The 24,101-nt window shown below is 35.3% G+C and overlaps 1 pseudogene; it reads left to right on the top strand.

Moving 5' to 3' along the window:
* The first annotated feature begins 2,353 nt into the window (after nt 1–2,353).
* Nucleotides 2,354–9,390, top strand: LOC149229567 (uncharacterized; annotated as a pseudogene).
* Nucleotides 9,391–24,101: the final 14,711 nt, after the last annotated feature.

Raw genomic sequence — 24,101 nt, 5'->3', positions numbered from 1 at the left:
TGCAGTTCTAGTAAAAAAAAATCATCTTCCAGCATGGCTTTAAAGGACTCCATATTCATAAAAATGTTCAAAGATTCTTCACAGTCTTCTCTGCAACTTTATAATATTAAGGACTGCGTAACCAAACATTTTAGAACCAATTACTACATATTAATTCTAGTATCTTGTCTTCAACCTTCGAAGAGGCTTCACAATAGAAAAGAAACAAAAAAAAAATACTAAATGAGTTTAAAAGATTGTACAGGCTAGACATAGGCTTGCAACATCAAAACTGAAACCACGAGTCTGATTGCTTGTTATGTTTTTATAGTAAGCCTCAGATGTGATAACCAAGACTATGTAAACCGTGGTGGATGAATGTATGGACAGAGTCCAGCTTATGGTAGTGGCAGTAAAAAATTGTCATAAGGAAGGTTGTGTGTATGGAGGTTGTGAGGAAGGAAAGTAAGAGGCTGTGTCGTTGGTGGAAGCCAATTGAGAGGTCATGAGGAAGCCAAGGGAGGGGACCACGTATTCAAGCTGTGGTAACGACACCAGAACCAACAGCGTATTCAATGGTTAAGCAAAGGCTGCGGTAACCACAACGGAGGGGACCACGTATACAGTGGAGTCATGCTGGTAATGTCAACTACATATAGGAGCGAGGTTGAGGGGAGAGGCCGACGGGCTACCAGGGATAATACCAGGTAGAGGCTACTCTGTTCTGGACATCTATTCCAATGATTTCAGCGATACTACCGACCACGATTCAATCAGATACCACCAACCCAATGGAGGGTCGGAGGGCCGACTGTTAGAGGGAATGGAAAACACATATGACAGTGTTAGGCCCTCTTGTGTCACCCTCCTTCACGTCAAATGTGCAACTTGAAACTCATCTTTTTGATGCATTTCTTTAGTCTATATTTGTATTTCTAGTGGAAGACCATCATCCCCAAAAACAATAGTATATAAATATTGATACCTAAAGCATTTGGACCACAACTTTTAGGAGTGTTATCCCTCCTCAGTATCCGAAGGCTAAGAAAGGAAGCCAAGGAGGTAACCTCAAACCAATCTTTAGATTTGGCAGGTAGCCCTACCAAATTAGAGAGGGCTATCTCAAAGGTATCACAACCAATGAAGTGGTTGGAGAGGGAATCAGATGTTACACTAGATATTATGCTCAATGGTGTTTGATTTTAGAGTTTTTTGGATGAAGCTCATAAATCTAGGAACTACGCTAAGGTTTCTAATGATCAATTGCAGAGATATAATGGGGGAAGGTAGGAATGATTAGTGAAGGAAATAGTTTGTCATGGTGGTTTAGATATGAAAAGGTAGAGGATTAGAATGAGCATGTAACCATGAATTCATTCATCAAGAGGAAATAACACTTGCATGAAGATTTCATCAAAATAGAGCATATAACTTATGAATTTTGTTTAAAACTCATGAGATGATCACAACAAAGAATAGAGATAGTAGGAAAAAGAAATATTAGAGAAAAAAGCTATCACACAAGCATACCACAAGAATCCCAAGATAATAACTGCAACTGGCTATTATATGACTACAAAATGTACACTAGCTCCAAGATATGATTATCAAACATCCAACCGATGATTCTTCAAAATGTGAAGTATTTATACAATTATTTAGAGAATAAATATCTTCAAATAGAATTCAAGTTTTCCTACAAAAATTATAAAAACAAATCAATACTGCTAATAATATGAGTTGACTAAGCTTATGATGATGTGTTGGGCATTCTAGTGGTAACTGAGGCCTCGAATAGACAATATTGTTAGTCCTGTTGGCTCATGAACTGTGTTGTTGTCCCTATTTTTCTGCATTCCGTTTGAGTAGAGGTGAAATGGAAATGTGTTGAAAATATCATCCTTTTCCTTTGAGTGGAGGCAGAGTGGATGATTTTGTGATCTCCGAATGGAGGCCATGATCATTCAATTGGGAGATTACATGGAAAACAATGAGAAATCGTGGCTAAGAGCGTAGAAAATGAACTAATTTTGACCATCCAGGAAAATTATGAACCACTGATCTAGGTTTGCTGATCGGGGCTGATTTAAATCCGGGTTATTGATCTCAGGCTTTGTATTATCACAATCACAATAGGGGAGGAGCCTTGTACCATGAATTTTCCTGTTTTGCCAATGGGATGGAATCGAAACTTCAAAAACCACAATATATAAAATATCATGTCCAAAAGAAATCTCACACATTTCGATTGGGGAATCAGAAGGGGCTTGGCAGAGGAGGGACTTATGATTTTACAATCCCCGAATTCGATATTGTAATTAGTGGGGAAGAATTTTATCATAATCAACAGATCAGGTCTTATTGCAATCGATGAATGGAGGATGGTGGCGGGACATACGATATCGCAATTGGCGGGCGGGACGATATTGCAATCGGCGAGAAGGAACTATCACAATTGGTGAACGAAAGGATTCTTCGATATCGGCAGGTTGGATAGTTTGCGATATGTGATATCAGCGAGCTAGAGAGTTTGCAATATATGATATGTGATATGTGATATATGATATCAGTGGGATGGATAGTTAGTGATATGTTATATCACAATTGAAATCAAGAAGGGGAGATGGGCAGCCATTATATTGATTCATAAGATTGTGCCAATAGCGATATGTTTTACAGGTCCCAGCCCTTTAAAAGGAACTTCAACATGGTTTAAATGCGATTTAGATAGTATTAAATGGAATGCAACTAGAGTTAAATGGAATGCAGATAGTGCTAATATCAAATGGATTTCGACTAGAGTTTGAGAATGAGTTTTTTCCAAGGGAAAAATGGGTTTTGGGCTAGGATTTAAGGATTTTCTAAAGGAAAAATGGGTTTTATATGGAATGAGGGGATTTATGAGGGAAGGTTGAGGGAGGTATATGGAGTATGAATGAGGATGTTGAAACAAGATGAAATCTCCTTGAACATTTTTTTCCCCTAATTACTACTCCCATAATGGTGACATAAAGTGATGACATGACCCCTATATAACTCATTGATGATGTGACCAAGGCACTCTTTATTGACAAGGAGTGATGACAAGACCATGATGGAATTTATTGACCTTAAGAATGGAGAGAGTAGTAATGACCTAGAACTGACCAATGATCAAATTTTATTTGAAAATATAACAATTTGACCTAAGACCCTATCAATATATTGAAAGAGTACATTTGATCACTTGTGACTCATAGACACTAACATCGACTCCAACTGGGGATGCAATCTACTTTAGGAGGTGTCAATAAAACCATAGACCAAGTAGCCTCATCGGTTGGGCAATAGAGTCAAAAATAAAAAACAAAACTTGACACTGAAATGACTGACTAACGAGATGAAACTAACTTAACTACAAAACAATAACTTACTTATACAGAAAACCATCGAGATCTTAGGGCGTTCAGCTCGGGCTTCAAACCCTTATGATAACCTCCCACCTATTGAAGATATATATACAATCATGTGAAATTATCCCTCCAGTGTAACCAATCTAGCAAATGGCTACTTACTTGAATCATGCTCACACTTTCCTTAAGTAGGAAGAAAAAAACAAGATAGGAAACTCAAAATGTCCACTACACATGTGCTCATGATCCATAAATACAAGAAAATTCACCTTCCCAGATGGCTACAAAAAATTAGAAAAAAGGGTCCTTAATAAGCTTCTCTTCTTCAGCAAACTCTTAATTTTCTGGACCGGAGGAAGATTATCATGTGTGAGAGACTCTAAAACAACCTCTTATTTATCATTTCTCTCCTCCTCATAGTCTTCTTGATATGTTTGATGATTATTTTATGCCATAATTACACTGTCTGAAACCTCAACAAATCCCAATTAAAAATTATGATTTGCACGAATCTACCCTTGAAATAGTGCTTCAAAAAATGGATGAAATGGAGAGACATATGAGTGGTGAATTTCTAGTAATCCTTGTTCATGAATTTAATTCGAAACCTCATCTTGGTCTTCACAAATCTGATCTTGAAATAAAAACCCAGAAAAAGAACAATTTGAAACAACAAGTGAATGACTATCTTCATGCCTCTCATCAAAATACTAACAAGTCAACTACAAAGGTTCATCAAACTCATAGGATGGAGCATGACTATCATACATAAGCATTGGCTCTTCATTAAAACTAGCCTTAATGCTCCCTTTTTCTTTTGAAATGTCTATAGGTTGTTTAATGTCATCACTGAGATCTTGATCAGTGTCACTTTCATCCAAGGGAGAAGACACCTATTCTTCTTGGTGATGGAAAGGGTTCTTATACAAAGCCTCAACTGTCTCTTCATCCATGATGTCTTCACCACCATAAGAAATCTCTAGATTTTGGAGGAAACCCTCAGTTCATAGAAATCCTCAACCAATGACAAAAAAGGATGAGGTTCTCTATATTTTCAAAAAATGATGAATGAAAATCCTTGAGAGAATAAATACAAGTAGGAGTTAAACTTTCATACCAAAACAATCCTATTTCTTCTAATGTGATCACGAACATCTTCATTAAACAATCTTCATGAAGATTAACCTCAAATTACGCAAATGCATATTAAATCTAATAAGATGTAGAGTAGCATCATCTCCTTTCTCATCTCTAAATTTTGACAACTATGCTTGCCAATCTACCTGAGGCATGTGGTTTGGAAGACCTAGAATGTGATCTCGTTTTAAAGGAGCATACCTTCCAGATATAGAACACATCTTGATTTATGGATCTTGTTGCTAGTGGAGTATTTGAATCAAGTTGGAGTCACTAGGTGAATGGTTCAGCCTTCATATGTGTCTGACCACTATCCACCATCAGCGAATCAGATCTAAACATTGATGATCTTTCCTAGGGTTTATAAAACTATTCTTCCCTAGTATGGTCACCAAAAATGTTATCACTCCTTAGTGTCCCAAGGCTGAGAAAGGAAGCCAAGTAGGTAACCTCAAACTAATCTTTAGAATTGGCAGCTATCCCTACCAAATTAGTGAGGGCTCTCTCAAAGGTCTCGTAGCTAATGAAGTGACTGGAGAGGGAATCAGATGTTAGGCTAGATATTAAGCTCAATGGTGTTTAATTTTAGAGTTTGTTAGATGAAGCTCATAGATCTAGGAACTAGGCTAAGGTTTCTAATGATTAACTACATAGATATAATGGGGCAAGCTAGTATGATCAATGATAAAACTAATTTGTCGTGGCGGTGCAGATATGAAAAGGTAGAGGATAAAAATGAGCATATAACCATGAATTCATTCATCAAGAAGAAAGAACACTTGCATTAAGATCTCAAAATAACTTATGAATTCGGTTTAAAACTCATGAGATGGTCACAAGAAAGCATAGAGATGGTAGGAAAAAGAAATATCAAAGAAAAACATTGTCACATAAGCATACCACAAGAATCCCAACATAATAACTGCAAGTGCCTATTATATTACTGCAAAATGTATATTAGTTCCAAGCTATGATCATCAAACATCCAACCTACAATACTTAGAAATCTAAAGTATTTATACAATTATTTACAATATAAATATATTGAAATAGAATTGAAGATTTGTTACGGAAAATATGAAAATAGATTAATACTCCTAATAATATATGTCTGTTGATTTTATGGTGTTGTTGTGGGCATTCTTGTGGTAACTGAGGCCATCGATACACATTACTGTTAGTCGTGTTGGCTGATGAACTATGTTGTTGTCCCTATTTTTCTGCATTTTGTTTAAGTAGAGGAGAAATGAAACTGCATCGAAAATATTCTTTTTGTCCTTTGAGCGGAGGCCGCATGGATGATTTGGTGCTCTGTGAATGAAGGCCATGATCATTCAATTGGGAAATTACATGGAAACCAACGAGAAACCGTGGCTGGGAGCATAGAAAATGAACTGATTTTTACCATCCATGAAGATTATGAACTCTCAATCTGGGTTTGCTGATCCGAGCTGATTTAAATCTAGGTTTTTCATCTGGGCCATTGTATTCACAATCGTAATAGGGAGGGGCATTTTACACTGATTTTTCTTGTTTATCTGACAGGCTAGAACCGAAACTTAGAAAAACAAAACATATAAAATATCGTGTCCAAAAGGAATCTCGCACATCATGATTAGGGAATCGGAAGGGGCTTGGTGTAGCTGGGACTTATGACTGCGTGATCCCCATTTGCAATATTGAAATCAGTGAGGGAGAAGTTTATTGAAATCTTTGGATCAGGTCTTATCACAAGCGGTGAGTGGAGGAGGGTGTTGGGACTTATGGTATCACAATCAACGAGTGGGACGATATCACAATTGGCGGGAACAAACTATCACAATGGTTGGGTGGAAGGGTTCTGCAATATCGATAGGTTGAGGAGTTTGCAATATGCGATATCAGCGAGCTCGAGTGTTTGCGGTATGTGATATCGCAATCACAATCGGGAAGGAGAGATAGGCAGCCATTATATTGCTTCATTTGATTGTGCCAATAGTGATATGTTTTGCGGGTCCTATCCCTTTAAAAGGGACTTCAACATGGTTTAAGTGGGATGTTGATAGTATTAAATGGAATGGAACTAGAGTTTGAAGTTAGTTTTTTCCAACGGAAAATTGGGTTTTGGGCTAGGATTTAAGGATTTTCTCAAGGAAAATGGGGTTTTAGATGGAATGAGGGGATTTATGAGGGAAGGTTGAGAGAGGTATCTAGAGTATGAATGAGGATGTTGGAACAAGTTGAAATATCCTTGAACATTTTTTCCCCTAATTACTATTGCCATAACAGTGACATAAATCGATGACATCACCTGAATATAAGTCATTAATGATGTGACAAAGAAAATATTTATTGAAAAGGAGTGATGACAAGGCCATGATGACATTTATTGACCTTGATAATGGAGAGAATAGTAATGACCTAGAACTTACCAATGATCAAATTTTATTTGAAAATATAACAATTTTACCTAAGACCCTATCAACATATTGAAAGAGTACATTTGATGACTGGTGACTCATAGACACTAACAAGGAGAGTAACCCAAAAAATCCCATTGATTTGCACCTAACCTAATCTACAAATGATGTAACTTCAATAGAGCGAAATGATGTATATCTAAATCAGGCAAAGCATAAAATAAATATCCTTTGCATACACAAATGTAGTAGTAAATTAAAATTCCTATATTTGGGGAGCGGTAGCACTAATAAAGCCTTTCAAAGGGGATGTTGATGAATTATGTAAGTAGAAGCAATTGTTATTCAACATATGTAATGGAATTTTCAAAACGATTAACAACATGTTATCAAGAAATAGTGCAAATTACGGCACCGACACCATGCAAAACATGTCGATATGATACCACAAAAAACTTGCCGATATGATTGGTAATATGCCATTTAACATATACATTCTCCTATAATACCTCAAAAACGCCATCCACAGATTTGCAGCAATTGATTTGAATGCCCTCTCTCATGAGATATTTCAAAATTTGTTTTTCTACTTCAGAATGTATGATGATCATCAAGAAGGGGTTTGTTAAAAGAACCTTCCTCACCTATGCTACCACTATATGGTCTCCCTTGTCATAATTTATTGACCTCCTTGAATCTCAAGCCTTTCATCTCAAGAACAAAAGAAATGACAAAAAAGAATGAAGCCCCAACAATAGCGGTGAATACTATAAATGTTTTGGATGTGCCTAACACATAAATAAAAGATAGGAATCTCTATAAAACCATCAAATTAAATATCGAGCAAATTGTTGCAGCAATGCCACCACACATACTTCTATATTATGAAGGATAAATTTTGGAATTGATTGTCCATGGAACTAGTCCCATGGCAGGTGAGAAGGAAGCTATATATAAAACCAAACCATGAACAACAAGCCAAACATAGCTAATTGGACCCACATCATTATATGAAGAGAGAAAATGATGGGGATAGTATTCCTTGGGTGTTGGACTTTTTATTAATGAGGTTTGATGGACTTAGTTCTGCTAGAGACCCAAATACGATGCCCAACCTTATCCCTCTTTTGACATGACATATGGGTTGGGAAAACCCAAGCGAAAATGGGACCCTCGTAGGGAAGGCCCCGTACTCGATTGAACTGAACAGTGAACTGAGACCCTCTTGGCTATATAGAGCTACTAAAATAATTAATTGTAAACCCTCTATGATCTTTAAAGCCATAGAACTTGCAACAATACCCCTGCTAAGAAGGATTGAAATTCGAAATAGTTTAGGGACAACAATTAATTTTTTATTAGTGTGATTCATGCCCTCTGCAAGGAAGGAAAATTGCAGAAGGAGGCTATTAATCTATTAACAGACATGCAATCATGGGGTTTCTCTCCCAATGTTATTACATATAATACACTCATTGATGGTCACTGCAAGAAGGGTATAATTAGAAAAATGTATAAAGAAAAAAAGCTTCTTAACCAAATGTTGGCGAAGGGATTATTTCCTACCTAGGTTACTTACAACACTCTCATTGATGGTTACTGTAAGGAAGGAGTAGGTGTTGATGCGTTCAATATGCTTGAGAAAATGAAGAAAAATGGTGTTTCACCCAATGCTGTCACTTATAGTTCACTAATTTGTGGAGTTCAGAATGATGATAAGACTAAAGAATATTCTAGCCTCCATGGTGAAATGCAAGAAGAATGTGTGGTAGCTAGCATTATTACTTAGAGTTCACTCATTAACAAAATTTGCAAAAATGATCAAAAAATAAAGTGGAAGAACTCTTAGATGGAATCACAAGAAAAGGTTTGGTTCCCAACTCTGTCACATACAACACACTAATTGATGGATACTACAAAAAGGGTGAAATGCAAGAGGCTTTTTGGTTGTTGGAAAGTATGATTAAGAAAGGTATTCATGCCAATGTCTCCACATACAATGCCCTCATGAATGGATTTTGCAAGATAAGAAAGATGAAAGAGACTGAGAAACTCCTTGATGAAATGGCAAATAAAAATTTCAAAGCTGATGTTATTACATATAATATATTGATCAGTGCCTTATGCCAGCAAGGAAGAACCCCAAAGGATAACAAGCTCTTGAATGAGATGTTGGAAGTTGGGAAGCTGCAAACTACGTGACCTATAATACTTTGATGAATGGTTTTTGTAAGGAAGGTGATATTAAGTCGACATTGAGACTGCGCAAGGAAATGGAAAAAAGAGGTTGATGGGCTAGCATTGCAACATATAATGTACTCATCAAGGCATTGTGCAGAAACGCAAAAATGTAGGATTCTAATGAACTTTTGAATCAGATATTGGAGAAGGGTATGACCCCTAATCATGTCACCCACAAGGTATTTCGGGAAGAAATGATTGAGAAAGGCTTTATTCCTAACATTGAAGGTAATTTTACATGATATTGTCTTTAACAACATAGAAAACAATAGAGGTTCTCGTTGTCAAAGTAATCTTACGCATGCATCTAGTTTCTCTGTCTCTATTCACTTATGAGGTAAATTTTTCAATGGGATTTGAAGGAACTTCAATGCATCCAGTGAAAACAAGAACTAGATTCTGAGTGAACAACAATGATGAAAGGGAATATTTTGGCTTTAAATGGTATGATGTCACATATAGGGAAACTTTGTTTTGGTAGATTGCAAGGCGATTTTGTAAAATAACTTAGATACTTTGTTTTGGTAGTTATTGCAGGGAAACTCTTCCAGCGAGATTTTCTATTTCAATTTTCCCCTTAATGTTTCTTCCATGTCATGTGTAAAATGTTGATTTTCCAAGGTATTTTCCCACAAAAGAATCAGTAGATGGCTATGCTGACTTGTTTTTTTCATTAGGATAACTTCTTATCTATAATTGTTGTTGATTATATTTAAGAAAATTACCCTCTTAAGTATTTGATTTTGAAAAATAATTTGGATGTTTGATACCAGCTAGGGTCATGACCGTAATGAACTGCAGATACAAGCACACATATTACCAAATTGTGATTTGACAATAGAGATCTCTAATTGGAAAGTACACATCATTTTCTTTTTAAGTCTATCAGATTTAGTTTTTAGGTAAATATGGGCCTAAGATGTTGAGTGATACATTACACATAGATACTTAATCTTGGGCCTGATCAGATGATATGAAGTCATATCAAGAAAATAATAAATTAATCTCATGAATCATCATCATGAGTCATTTAGATTATATAAATAATAAATATACTAGGGAATCATCGATTTCCCTTACCACTTTTATGGCAAAGGTAAGCACTCTTCCTCTAGAAGTAATTAGTGCTAGAGTTGAGGTGGAGGATGGAGTGAAAGTGAACTTTCTTCTGCTCACTACTTGTCTTCGTGGAGGTACTTATAGTGAAACACTCTCAATCTCCTCCTCCAGAGGTGTTTGCACTAGAAGTGGAACATCCTCCTCCTTTTTCTACCCCTCAGCTTCCATCTTCTTAAGGCTCAAATAGATTGACATCCTTCGCCAACCACTTAGGTGCATGTTCCATGACAGACCTCTCAGCCTCCAGGTTAAGTTGTGGTGTCAATTTCATCCAACATAATATCTTCTGTGTTAGGTGTTTTATCAATCTACTTCGACCACAACCTATGATTATTGTACACATATTTCATGCCATTAAGGCATTGTGTATTTGACTTGTATGAGGGTCATATTATAATTAGAGAGTGACATGTCATAAATTAAAATTTTAATTTGAACATGTCTAACATTTCTGATGGGAAATGGAGAAATATAATAAAGTACAAAATAAGGATCCATAGATTTGCAACAATTTATTTGAATGCCCTCTCTCATGAGAGATTTCAACATCTGATTTTCTACTTCAGAATGTATGATGTTCATCAAGAAGGGGTTTGTTAAAATAATATTTCTCACCTATACTACCACTATATGATCTCCTTGCCATAATTTACCAACCTCCTTGAAGCTTAAACCTTTCATATCAAGAACAAAAGGACAAAAAGGAATGCAACCCCAAAAATAGCGATGAATACTATACATGTTTTGTATGTTCCCAACACATCAATAAAATATAGGAATCTCTATGAAACAATCAAATTAAATATCGAGAAAATTGTTGAAACAACGCCTTCACGTATACTTCTATATTTTAAAGAATAAATTTCGAAATTGATTGTCCATGGAACTGGTCCCATGCAAAATGAGAAGAAAGCTATATGTAAAATCAAACCACAAACAACAATCTAGCCATAGATAATTGGACCCACGTCATTGTATCAAGAGAGAAAATGATGGGAATAATATTTCTCAGGTGTTGGACATTTTATTAATGAGGTCTAATGGCATAACCCCAAGTATGGCACCCAACCTTATCCTTTTTTCGACATGACATATGGGTTGGGCAAACCCAAGTGAAAATGGGACACTGGTAAGGAAGGCCTCATACTACATTGAAATCAGTAGTGAACCGAGGCCCTGTTGACTATATAGAGCTGCTAGAATAATAAATCTTAAACCATATATGATCTTTAAATCCCTAGAACTTGCAAAAGTACCCCTACTAAGAAGGCTTGAAATTCGAAATATTTTAGGGACAAGTGCCTTTTGAAATTGAAAAATAGTTTAGCCTAGGATGTTGTTCATACATATCCAACAAACTATTGTAGCAATGCCTCCACACATACTAATGTATTTTGAAGATAAATTTTAGGATTGATTTTCCATGGAACTGGTCTCATGCCAGGTGTGAAGAAATCTATATATAAAAGCAAACCATGAACAAAAATCCAACCATGGCTAATTGGACCCACAACATTGTACCAATGGTGAAAATGATGGAAATATTATTTCTGAGGCGTTGGCCTTTTTATTAATGATGTCTGAGGGAATTAGGTCTTCCAGAGCCCCTAATACGACACCCAAACTTACCCTTTTTTTGACATGACATACGGGTTTGGAAAACCCAAGAGAAAATGGGACCCTGGTAGTGAAGGCCTTGTACTTTGTTGAGCTCAACAGTGAACCGAGGCCCTGTTGTCTATATAGAGATGCTAAAATAATGAATTTTAAACCATATATGATCTGTAAATCCCTAGAACTTGCAATAGTATCCCTACTAAGAAGGCTTGAAATTTGAAATAGTTTAAGGAGAAGCTCCTTTTGAAATTCAAAAAATAGTTTCGCTTAGGATGTTGTCCACACATTGAGGCATGAGAAGTTACCACAGATTCCTTCAGCACTTGCTAAATAATGAGTCTTTATTCCAATTCTTCATCATCTGATGACTCATAAACTTCATCCTCACCTATATTTTGTTTCATAGGTTGTGCTTCCATGTTAGAGTCATCATCACCATGTTCAAACTGATGAGAAACAAGGCTATAATAGTCTAGCTTATGATCACATTCAACAATGTCATCTTCATCGTCATCAAAAGAAACATCATCTTCATCAACATGGAGTGCTATCTTTCTATCTGCTTTTTGTCTCCAACCATATCCAAGCCTTTGAAAAATATGACTAGCTTCAGTAACATATTGTTCTTCAAGCCATTTCCAATGAATTTTATCTCGTTTCCATTGATTTATTAGTTTCTCTTCTTCAGCAGTTTCCACTAAATCCTTTAATTATTCATTTTCATCTTCCTCGGAATTATCATACTCATCCCAGGTCAATGTAATATCCCCATCTTCATGTTTAGCTTCATCATCAACAAATTCCTTTACAAAGACATATTTACTATATACAGATGTTCCAACTGGCTTGCTTGAGCAAGGATCAACATTTTCTTTGATTTCATCTTCATCAAACATTCTGTTAAGTAAAAAAATATACATCAAGCTACATTATCCCCCAAAAAAATGTGCCTAAATTTTTTTCAACATGATTTTCAAAATAACATGACAGGAATAAAGTCATAAAGGTCAATTTTTCTCCTTTAGATTGCGAGATAAAAGCATACACAAGCATGATAGTGACAATTGCATCTCTTATTAGGAACAATTCTGAAATATATTTATGATCATTTGATTTTTATATTCTTCAAAATTCCATGACATGTATAAAGGGAGAAGTCAAATAGGCTCCCATTTACTGTGAGAGAAAAGCATATAGAAGCATGTTTCTGACAAGTTACTTTTATAGAGGATTGTTAACTCTCAAAGTTTACTCCAAATAGTGTTTATATCATGTTTGTGGGTACTTCATTAGATGTGGGGTGAATGGTGTGTGTTTAATCCTTGGTGTTGCATGATGACCTTGAATATTGGACTTTTTGAGTTATATATCTTGTACAGATGCTTGTATGACATTCTTTCTTGGAGTGTAGGAGATATATGGAGCTTGGTCAATTCATGTAAGTAGCACATGAAGTGAGATTGCTTTCCTTGGAGGACTGATAGGAATTACAAAGGAGGGCATTAAGCCTTAAACAACTTGGGGTTGTATGGTTGCTTGCATGGAGGCTTACACTTGACTTGACAATACTTTGGTTGAGGGAGTGGGCATGTAGTTGTGTTGGTCTCTAAGGAGGCATGTGGGAGATGTACTAGAGCTTTAGACCTTTGGAGGACGAGCATTGAACCTCCTGGAGTAGCAATCATGCATTGGAGCCTTGATTTTAGATTATCATCACATTGGAACTTAACATGTCACTTGGAGTAGAATGCTCGATAGAGGTGGACATAATTGTGTCTTGTAGGTTGCTTGTAGTGGACTAGGTCTAGTTTTCATTGTAGATCCCCCTTAACTCTCATCTAAAGCACAAGTTCATCAAACTTGAACCTTGCAGTTCAAAGTTTGATGAACCTTAGAAAATTTATTAACAAAAAAAACAACAAAAGAGCTTGACTAAGGTTCGATGGTTTCAATTCAAGTTCACTCTATTCAATTCAATCTATGAAATGTACCCTTGAACATTCAAATATATATAACTATTAGGTGTGCCATTTGAGACCATTTGGTAGATTCATCGTATATAACACTTGATCTTTCAATTTAGGCCTAAAACTTATAGAAAGTCACATGAGTTAAAAATTCCAAAGGGAGGAAATAAAACCAACATGACCTGGTAGCATGTTGTGGTTCGTTAGAAGGCCCCCTACACAACAAGAGCTAATGAAATATGCTGACAATGTTATGGCTACTCCTAGGTCGATGTAAATTACATGAAGAAGAGTGTTGGGTTCCATTCCTCGAAAATTTACTTTGATTACAAGGGGTGGCTTTACCTGGGCTATCCTAGGGTAGGAATTTGGAATTAATAACACCTTAAGATAAAAAATTTAAAAATATTTGAAGTTATGAAGAATAATTTATCCGATGAGTTAAATCTTATTTATAAACATATATTATCCATAGACTTGTAAATTTCATTGATCTCATTTATAATATATATTAATATTAATTATGAGCTAATATTTTTTTTAAATTGCTTATGGAGGAAAATGAATTCAAATCAAAGTTAATCACTGTAAAATCTGAACCGTGCAACATAGCCTCTCATATAAATAAGAGAAAAAATAGAAACATTATTATAATCAATGCTTACGTTTATGCCTTTTTTGCAGTTGGATTAGTGACATAATAGGAGGAAAAATAATCTCTCTCTCTCTCAAAATATTTTCTGTACCTTTTATCCCTATGTCTTAAGGCACAAGGGCTTCTAGGAGCATTTTGTAAGCCTGGGAAGGGGGTTTTATCCATAAGGAGTCATTGAAGTTAGGATTTGGTGATAAACCTTAATTTTTACTTGTTGAGACAAAAATAAGAGACAGATACTTACATGAGGGCAATAAATACTTGTTAGTGGTGATTCTAACATGTTGGATTACCTTAGTAGAAATAGGGTTTTTATTGGTTTGACCTATCTAGCGTTTTGGAGAGCTAGAGTGTTGCACCAACTTGTGCTAAGATGAAAGTATGTACTTAAACTTCAATTCTCTCTATATATATATGAAATTTTAAGTTGTCCAAAACTGTCTTATAATAAAATATACATTAATTGTTGTGATTTCAGATTTGTCTTATGCGCTAAAAGATTTCTCTAAATACCTGAAGCTGGTTGACATAAAGTTGTTATCTTCTCTATTGAACTAACAGTGCATTAGTATTGATGTGAACTGAAACATTCACTACAAGAAAGAAGGGCATTCATGAGGGGAGAAAAATGTCCCCATAAGCTCATTGGTGACAGTCAAAAGAGTATTCATCACCAAAAACTGAACGTCACCAAAGGTGGCATTGCCAAAAGTATAGGTGTTGTGGTGAAATTCAAAGTCCGTCACCAATAATTCTTTATAATGATGGAGAGTGACTGTCACCATTTCATATGAGTAATGGTGACAGACCATAGCCTCCGTCACCAAAAACTGAACGTCACCAAAGGTGGCATTGCCAAAAGTGTAGGTGTTGTAGTGACATTCAAATTCGATCACCAATAATGATTTATAATGACAAATAACAATTGTCACCATTTCATATGAGCAATGGTGACAAACCATAGCCTCGGTCACCAAAAATTGAATGTCGCCAAAAGTATAAGTGTTATGGTGACATTCAAGGTTTGTCACGAATATTAATTATAATGACGGATAGAGACCATCACCATTTCATATGAACAACAATGATTTATTGTGATGGACCTTTCATGGCCATCACTATTGGTGCATATATATGGTGACGTTCGTTGACCATCATCAAAATACGCATTGCCAGAAGTATAGGTGTTATGATGACATTCAAGGTCCATCACGAATAATGGCTATAATGATGGACAATGACCGTCACCATTTCATATCAACAACAATGGTTTGTGGTTATGGACCTTTGAGGCTTGTCACTATTGATGTGTATATATGGTGGCGTTCATTGACCGTCACCATTTCATATTTTGGTGAGGGTTGAAAAATTTCACCAAATGTCATTGGTGATGGTCAAAAGAGTCTTTTTCACCAAAAATTGATCATTGCCATTCCATCTGAATGTTAAGGCATGATGGAATCGAACCACCAACCTCCTGCTTGTAAAAAAGGTGCTATTCGATTGAGCTAGCACCCTTTAAAGAATTAGTCTTTTAAAAATTCGACCTTGACACTTCATAAATTGTCAATTCTACAACTTTCAATAAATTAAAGTCTCAACAATATTTTACTAAACTACAAAGAAACATTGAAACTAGAGGTCCATACTTAATGGTTATGGAAATTATGAAAAGTGGGTAGAGGGAAAAATAGTTATGTATAAGAGAATCAATATGTTCAATTGAATACTCAATCAGAAGTGAAACTCTGAAGACATCTATAAGCTATAAATGACCTATAACCAACAAATGCACCAAATATTGCAAAGGAAATTTCATAAGTGGATAGCATATGGAAGAAGAGCATTGATGAAGACAAATGCAATATGTTATAGGTAGAGTGAAAGAAAAATCTCAAAGTTGTTGTTTGGTGTTTAGATATCTAAATGATATCTAAACTTTTGTGGAAATGTAACATAGATCTTCAGAAACCATGAACGACATATGATAAAAAAAAAATTATAAATATATCTATATATATATATATATATATATATATATATATATATATCCCCTTCACATAAACCAACATGCAATTTGGAATTTCACAAGTCCGCACTCAAAACATGGCAACAACCAACAAATATTTTTTTTTGACTTTGATAGAAAGCAATAGCTTCACCTTCATTCTCGAGTTTCGTTTCTTTATTTGAATTTGACTTGTGACATTCTTTCTCTGACAAGGAATCAAAATCATCACTAGTATTAAACTCATCCAACACGGAGTTTGGATATCCCACTGACATCGGTGTTTTTGTTGCCATGCCTGAAAACCATGGAGTTTCTTGTTGATAGTAGAATAAGATGTGTGCCTGCTACTCAAGAACACATTCCTTATTAACCATTGCTACCTGGCAGAAACCAAAGAGACAACACAATATCAGCATACACAAAATCCCCTATTGAAATATAATCATAACTTATCTAAGAAGTCTAAAAGATGTTCTTAATTAATAAACTTTGTATTTGGAAGTATTGTTTCCTTATATTTAGAAAAGATTGTTCTACAACACTTCTGTCAATTTATCTAGAAAATTATATCATATCATGTCACACAGTAGCAGTCTACATTACCTAAAGTAAAAAGACAAATTTTCTCAAGAAAATAGATTTAGAAAAGAGATTTGAAAACTATAAGTTTGTCCTCAAAGCTTTAATTAGTTTAACAATAAACTAGTTGGAGTGTGAAAATCAAAATCATTCATAGGAAACGAACAAGACAATGGCCAAAGTCACTATTCATACAAATAAAGCTAGGGTCACTATTGCCATTGCAGATCACTGAAATTTGGGCAGTGGTCTAACAGTTAGAGCTTATTTGTCTGCAAGACTCGTCAATACCATCGTTTTTTTCCCATAGCATATTGTGTCTCTAGATCCAGTTCAGATAGCTTGCTATTCTCAAGTTCTACCTTTCAAGTACTAATTTTTGGCTTACCATTTAAAACACAATTCTATCACTCCATTTTATCTTGTTTGTCAAGAGAATTGGCAGGGCCTTCCCATCCTATGTTTTACGTCATCAATAACCATCCATCAATGATATAAAGAATAAAAAGTACACAACAAAGGCCAAAGATGTGCTTGTTGTATACCTATGTTCTAGGACTAATCTGACCATACTAGTGCAAAGAGCTCACCCTGAAAAAATAACATCCACATGGAATTTACAAAACTTTTTTAAATCAAGCTCCAAGTAAATCAATCAAAATATGAACATCTTTTTAATCAATAAAATCTCTCACTAAAATAAAAGTGGCCTAGAATTGAATGTTATATCAACTATGTCAAGTAACTAACATCAGGTGAGAAATACAGACCAATCATATTGGATTAGTGAAATAATTGATCTGATAAAGCTCAAAATCAAACAGATGACTTATAGCTAAGAAACACAAATAAATGACTTAGAACTAAGACATGAGGTTGCCCTTTCAACCCTATCGGTAAATAAATCTTCTTTATGTCACAGACCATTAAACCTTTTCTGATACCAGGTGGAAGTGGTATTGTAACATTAACCTCTGATAGTCTGTTTCCACGACTACTTCCAAAGATCCACTCCATTACCAACATTTGGGGCTAGATAAGATACATGCAAAAACCATCAACATGAAAATGAAATCTACATCCTTGTAAAAAAATGGGAAGGAAAAAAAAATCCACAAATTGAAACAAATTGTAGGACACCTCATAACTATAAAATGATTATCTTGTCCTGAACAATAAAAAAAGAAATCAGGAGAAATGTAATTTTTGCCACATTTTGACAATGAAATCTTTTCCATATTCTGTTAACAATTGATGTAAAAAATCAGCTAAAGCTTATCAACATTATGATTATAGTAAAACATAAAGGAATCGCTCCAGCACATATATAATCCTAAACATAAGCATCTATACATATAAGTATTTATTGAGGACGTTGTATTTTGTGAAAATATGGAAGTCAAATCTTTGTAATAACACAATTTATAGTATCGCTACCTTATGAAGTCCATTCATTTGAGTATTTATGAAGTCCATTCAAGAATTTATTCAAAGTTCATAGTTCAAACAATTAACATGTAGCCTAAAAGAGCTCAGATTTGAAAAGGAGATAACCCAAAGATGTAGAGTATATATCTCACATTTATATATCCTAATTTCCGGACATTGAAATGACACTTTTTAGCATACTATTGTGAATTTTGCCCAAAATTCTAGAAAAAAATATTGATGGTTATTTTGCTAATATAGAAGTTTTATACATGTTTTTATTTAAATAGTTAGCTTGCAATCTCAAACATATCTAAGGATGCACATAATACGTTGCATATTTAGTGCTGGTGTGTGAACTTGAGACAATGAAGTCCAACATTTAACAGTTTTCCTACAATATGAACTAGTTGAATAGGTTAAGAATAGTATTGTAGTTATGCGTTATGAATATATGTATTGCGGGCCAATAAGAGTTTGGTTGGAATAGTCACATCCAACACTTCCAAGTTTTCCTATAATTTTCACTGGTCTAATAGGTGAACAATAGAACTGTAGGTGTGCATTCTGCATCACTTACCTAAATCCAACACCTTCAACATAGAAATTTCGAAGAATATGTATAGAACTGGTAGGTAATTTGCAAAATGAAAGAGTTGGCTTGATTGTTTCTGGAAAAGACTATATTCTTACATTGTTCAATTTAAATTCATGACACTTTGCCAATTTTAGATGGAACAAAAAGGATCCAAGCTACAAGGTTATTTAAAGAATCCTTACTTAGCCAGGGTAAAATGTTAGCCATTTTTTGTCAAAAACATAAGTATAAAAACTTTAAGAAATTCAGTGAAGAGACTATAGAAATGTTCTTATCAAACTAATAACGTAAACAAAGCTAAGAAATATTTCTTTGTAAAAGAGATATTCATGGTCAAATTAACAAGAAAGTGAACTTTTAACATAGTTAATGCACTAGTGCTGTTGTTACAATATTTGGCCCAAACAATAAATAGAAAAAAACCATTTTCAATTTATTACGAGCATGTTGGGAAAATAATCTCACAATAATACCCATCATTGAACATTTTGACCCACTAAATCACTTTTACATCCTTTTGAACTCCTTCAACCAAGTACTTAAAAGTTGTCAACAATGTCATAACAATACTTCTAGCTATAGAACAAGCATTTCAAGCTTCCCTCTGTTTTATGACATGGATATTTTTCCTTCAAACAAATTTATGTGGCACAAAACCAATTTCATGCTTAAGAAAAAATGTGGCTGTAAATGCATGGTGAACTCTCTTAGCACAAATATACTCTTAGTATGGTATAGGATTCTCCGACTAGTGCCAGGTTTAAGGGTACCAAAGACTTTAGATTTTAACTATGATATGGTGCACGCTTGGCTTCAAGACAACATATTCTTTAGGAATTTCATGGCGGGAAACCTCCAAATCTATTTGCAGGAAAACTCAAGTTAAATGGAAATTTCATTGTATAATGGTTGTGATTCATATGGATGCACATTAATATATATATGTCTTTTCCTAAATTTGAATAATTTATGTTTTTTTTGGTCAACCAATTTTTTTATCTGGTTTTTATATAGTTCTGATTCGATTTGTGAGCAGAAAGGACTCAGGAACTTGAGAGGATAAATTAATACCCTCCCCAACCAAGTTCAATCGTTGCTTGTTGTTTGTGAGACAATTGTTGATTTGTACAACAAATGTATATATTCTTGGAATATGATCTAACTATGAATATGGAAGTGTTCAACTATCTTATTGAGGACATTGTATTTATGAAAATCTAGAAGTCAAATATTTGAAATAACATAATTTATAGGAGTGACAAGGTATGCTAGGCAGTGGTAAGCTAGAATTCGAATATGAAATAACACAATTTTGGACAATTGAGAACTTCATATGTGTGTGTAAGAACTGAAATCCATGAACACAATCACTACTCATCATATAATGCTCTAAGATCTCCAAAACCCTAGATAGAGAAAACCAATAGAAATCTTAGCTCCACCAAAGATATTTCAAAAAATACTCAAAAATATTGATTGTTGGAGTATCTTTGGTGGAGCTACGGTTTCTCTTGGTTTTCCCTATCTAGGGTTTTTGAAATCCTGGAGAATAATATGATAGGTTGTGATTGTGTTCATGGGTTTCATTTCTTCTTTATATATATGAAATTTTTGGGTGAATGCTCCAAGAAACAATAGCACCTTAAGACAAAAACACATAAAGAACAAAGAAGATTGAATGAGAGAGAGAGAGAGAGAGAGAGAGAAAGTAACACCACTCTTACATCTCTAACCCAAGTATGAAAAGGAATATGCACAAGTGCATGATCGAGTATTATAACAACTCGCTCCTTCCTCTATTTATATGAGAGGTAAAGGGGCTTTACAATAACAAGTGGACCTAGTTCACTACAGGAAAACTTGCAAGACACAAGTTATATGTGTGAGGCTCAAAGGTGACAATGATAACAAGAAAGGCCTCCATGGCATGAGCACTACTCCCCAAGGTCTGACAATCCTCCAAAGGTCCAAAGCTCCAATGCATCTCCATGGTCATGTGTCTCCTTAAGGAGAAGGCATATCCAAGGTCATGTGTCGCCTTAAGGACTCCCACACCTACATATCCACCCCCTCAACCCAAGAGTCCACATGTCAATTGTAAACCTCCATGGAAGCAACCAAGAAACCCTGTGCTATCTAGGGCTCAATAACCTCCCATAAAATACCCAAATCTACTCCAAGCACATAAAATCCCTTCATGCATCAAAAACATGAAGTCACCAAGCTCCATACTTATCCAACACTTCAAGGAAGAATGTCTTTCAAACATCCAAACAAGGTCTAGCAGCAAGTAGTAAACCACCTCCAATTTCCAAGTCCATCCTGGACGAGCAGGGTCCAACCATACACCATGCACCCCACATCTTTCATTTCTTCTTTACATATATGAATTTTTCGGGTGAATGCTCCAAGAAACACTAGCACCTTAAGACAAAAACACATAAAGTACAAAGAAGATTGAACAAGAGAGAGAGAGAAAGTAGCACTACTCTTACATCTCTAACCCAAGAATGAATAGGAATATGCATAAGTGCATGATCGAATATAATAACAACTCACTCCTTCCTATACTCATATGAGAGGTAAAGGGGTTTTACAATAACAAGTGGACCTACTTCACTACAAGCAAACTTGCAAGACACAAGTAGGTCCACCCATTTGAAGCACTCTACTCTAAGTGACATGTGTGAGGCTCAAAGGTGATAGTGATTAACAAGCAAGGCCTCCATGGCATGAGCACTACTCCCAAAGGTCCAACAATCCCTGAAATGTCCAAAGCTCCAATGCATCTCCATGGTCATGTGTCTCCTAAAGGAAAATGCATATCGAAGGTCATGTGTCACCTTAAGGACTCCCACAACTACATATCCACTCCCTCAACCCAAGAATCCACATGTCAAGTATAAATTTCCATGAAAGAAACCAAGCAACCCCATGCTATATAGGGCTCAATAACCTCCTTTGAAACACCCAACTCTACTCCAAGCACATAAAAATCCTTCATGCACCAACAACATGAAGTCACCAAGCTCCATACTTATCCAACACTTCGAGGAAGAATGTCCTTGAAACATCCAAACAAGGTCTACCAACAAATAGTAAACCACCTCCAATGTCCAAGTCCATCATGGAAGAGCATGGTCCAATCATACACCATGCATCCCACATCTCACGAAGCACGCCCAGGGCCCAAAAATGGTGTAAACATTTTCAAAGTAACCCAAAAAGCTAAAAATTATGTCCCTCTCATCATAAAATCGTTTGTAACTCCATGCATATTCGGTTACAGTTTTCACTCATAAATGTCAATAATCAAAGTTTGTAGCTCCTATTTTCTACAAAAAGTGCGAAGACTAACTATAAAATGACCATTAGACATTGGAGTAGAGGCCTTTTATAAAGGAAGTCTGAAAGAAACCATTTGGGGCAAGGGCAGTATCGATACTACCTTTGTCCTAAGTTGGCATACATACCATGACGAAGTTGTTTGTGAAGTGTGCTATTTCACGGATTGTGCAAGAGACTATTTGGGGTAGGCATCGTCCATACTGTTGTTTATTTGACCTAAGTTGGCATCCATACCTTCCTACAAGAATTCCTTTGTATCATATTTATTTTCTGGGTTACTCAGCTACAAACTACTTCCTTCTAGCATTTACATTTGTTCTTCAAAGTCAGTATCCAATTCTGGTTGAAATCACTAGTTTTTTTTGTCGTTGCCTGTCTTCATATCTTTGCTATTATTTTGTAATTATTCAAGTTTTTTCTATAGTTAGGGCCTTCTTAATTTCTGATTTTTGGTCTGCTTTATTTTTCAGATTTCGGATCTAGCTTTTTAATTTTTGGATTTCAAATTTCAAGTATAATCGCAGAATTCTAGGTTGGCTCAAATAATTGGTATTAAATTCCTAATTAATAGCAGATTCATATCATATTTTTTGTTACAGTTCAAATTATTTACTTATGTTCACCAATCTGCTTATCTTTCAAGGAATCCCTGTAAGCAAGACAGAGAAAATCACAACTCAGATATATATTGTCACCAACATACACATCAACACAACAACACTCATAGATGCATTCATAAATGCTATATCATACATTCGTATAGAGGAGGAATCTACTACCCCTTTCATTCCTTGTCCTCCTCCTTTTCTTGTGCCTTGTGCTGAACCTATTCAAATCAAAAAAATTGAAAATCAGATCACTGAAATATCCATTCAACCTTCATCCACTTCCCATCATTTATATATGATGGAGGAAACCAAGGAATGGTTCATGAAGACTTAGGTGAAGACCAATCCCTTGATTTTTCGAGATGATATTAACACTCACAACTTTAATCTTGAAACTGGTCTTATCAGCAATCTAGGTTTCATCAATATGTGATCATTATTACACCTTACGACTTGTCTCGTGTAGTCATTTCCTCCTCCTATTTATAGATTTTACGATATCGTATTTGTAGACCATTTGGCAAGTTCAAAGTTTATTTTCCAATAAATATATATTATCCCTTTGATGAAATTAAAGATGATCATCATTCCTCTCATCCATTGGTAATCAAGGAAGTAATTTGCAGCCCTCAACATTAATCTTTTCTACAGTGTCAAAGATGAAAATCCTCTACTTGGTCCTTAATCGTTAAAACACAAGTTCCCAAAATATTAAGTATCCTACCATGCAATATGTCATCTTTGAGTTTGGAAAAGTCAAATTTGATCACCAATCCCATGCTTGGAGGTCTTTGGAATGGGAAATTTTCCAAGTTAGCCTCTATGATGATTTTTTTCCATGCCATTTCTAAGGGGGCACCTACTCATATTGTTCACCAACACCATCTCCTACCCTAATTTATACTCCCATGGGCCGAAATTTGCTTTTTTTAAGACCAACTTTGCTTTCTACCTATTATTTTCATAGTACCAAAATGTCCACTTGAATAAAAACTACATACCATGTACATAAATGCAAACCTA

Source organism: Pinus tabuliformis, chromosome J (genome assembly GCF_031772625.1).
Source record: "Pinus tabuliformis cultivar Carrire ecotype Pingquan chromosome J, CPIR1, whole genome shotgun sequence".
In the NCBI taxonomy this organism is placed as follows: Eukaryota; Viridiplantae; Streptophyta; class Pinopsida; order Pinales; family Pinaceae; genus Pinus; species Pinus tabuliformis.
The sequence above is the reverse complement of the archived record's forward strand: the minus strand, read 5'-3'. Positions and strand labels throughout refer to the sequence as shown.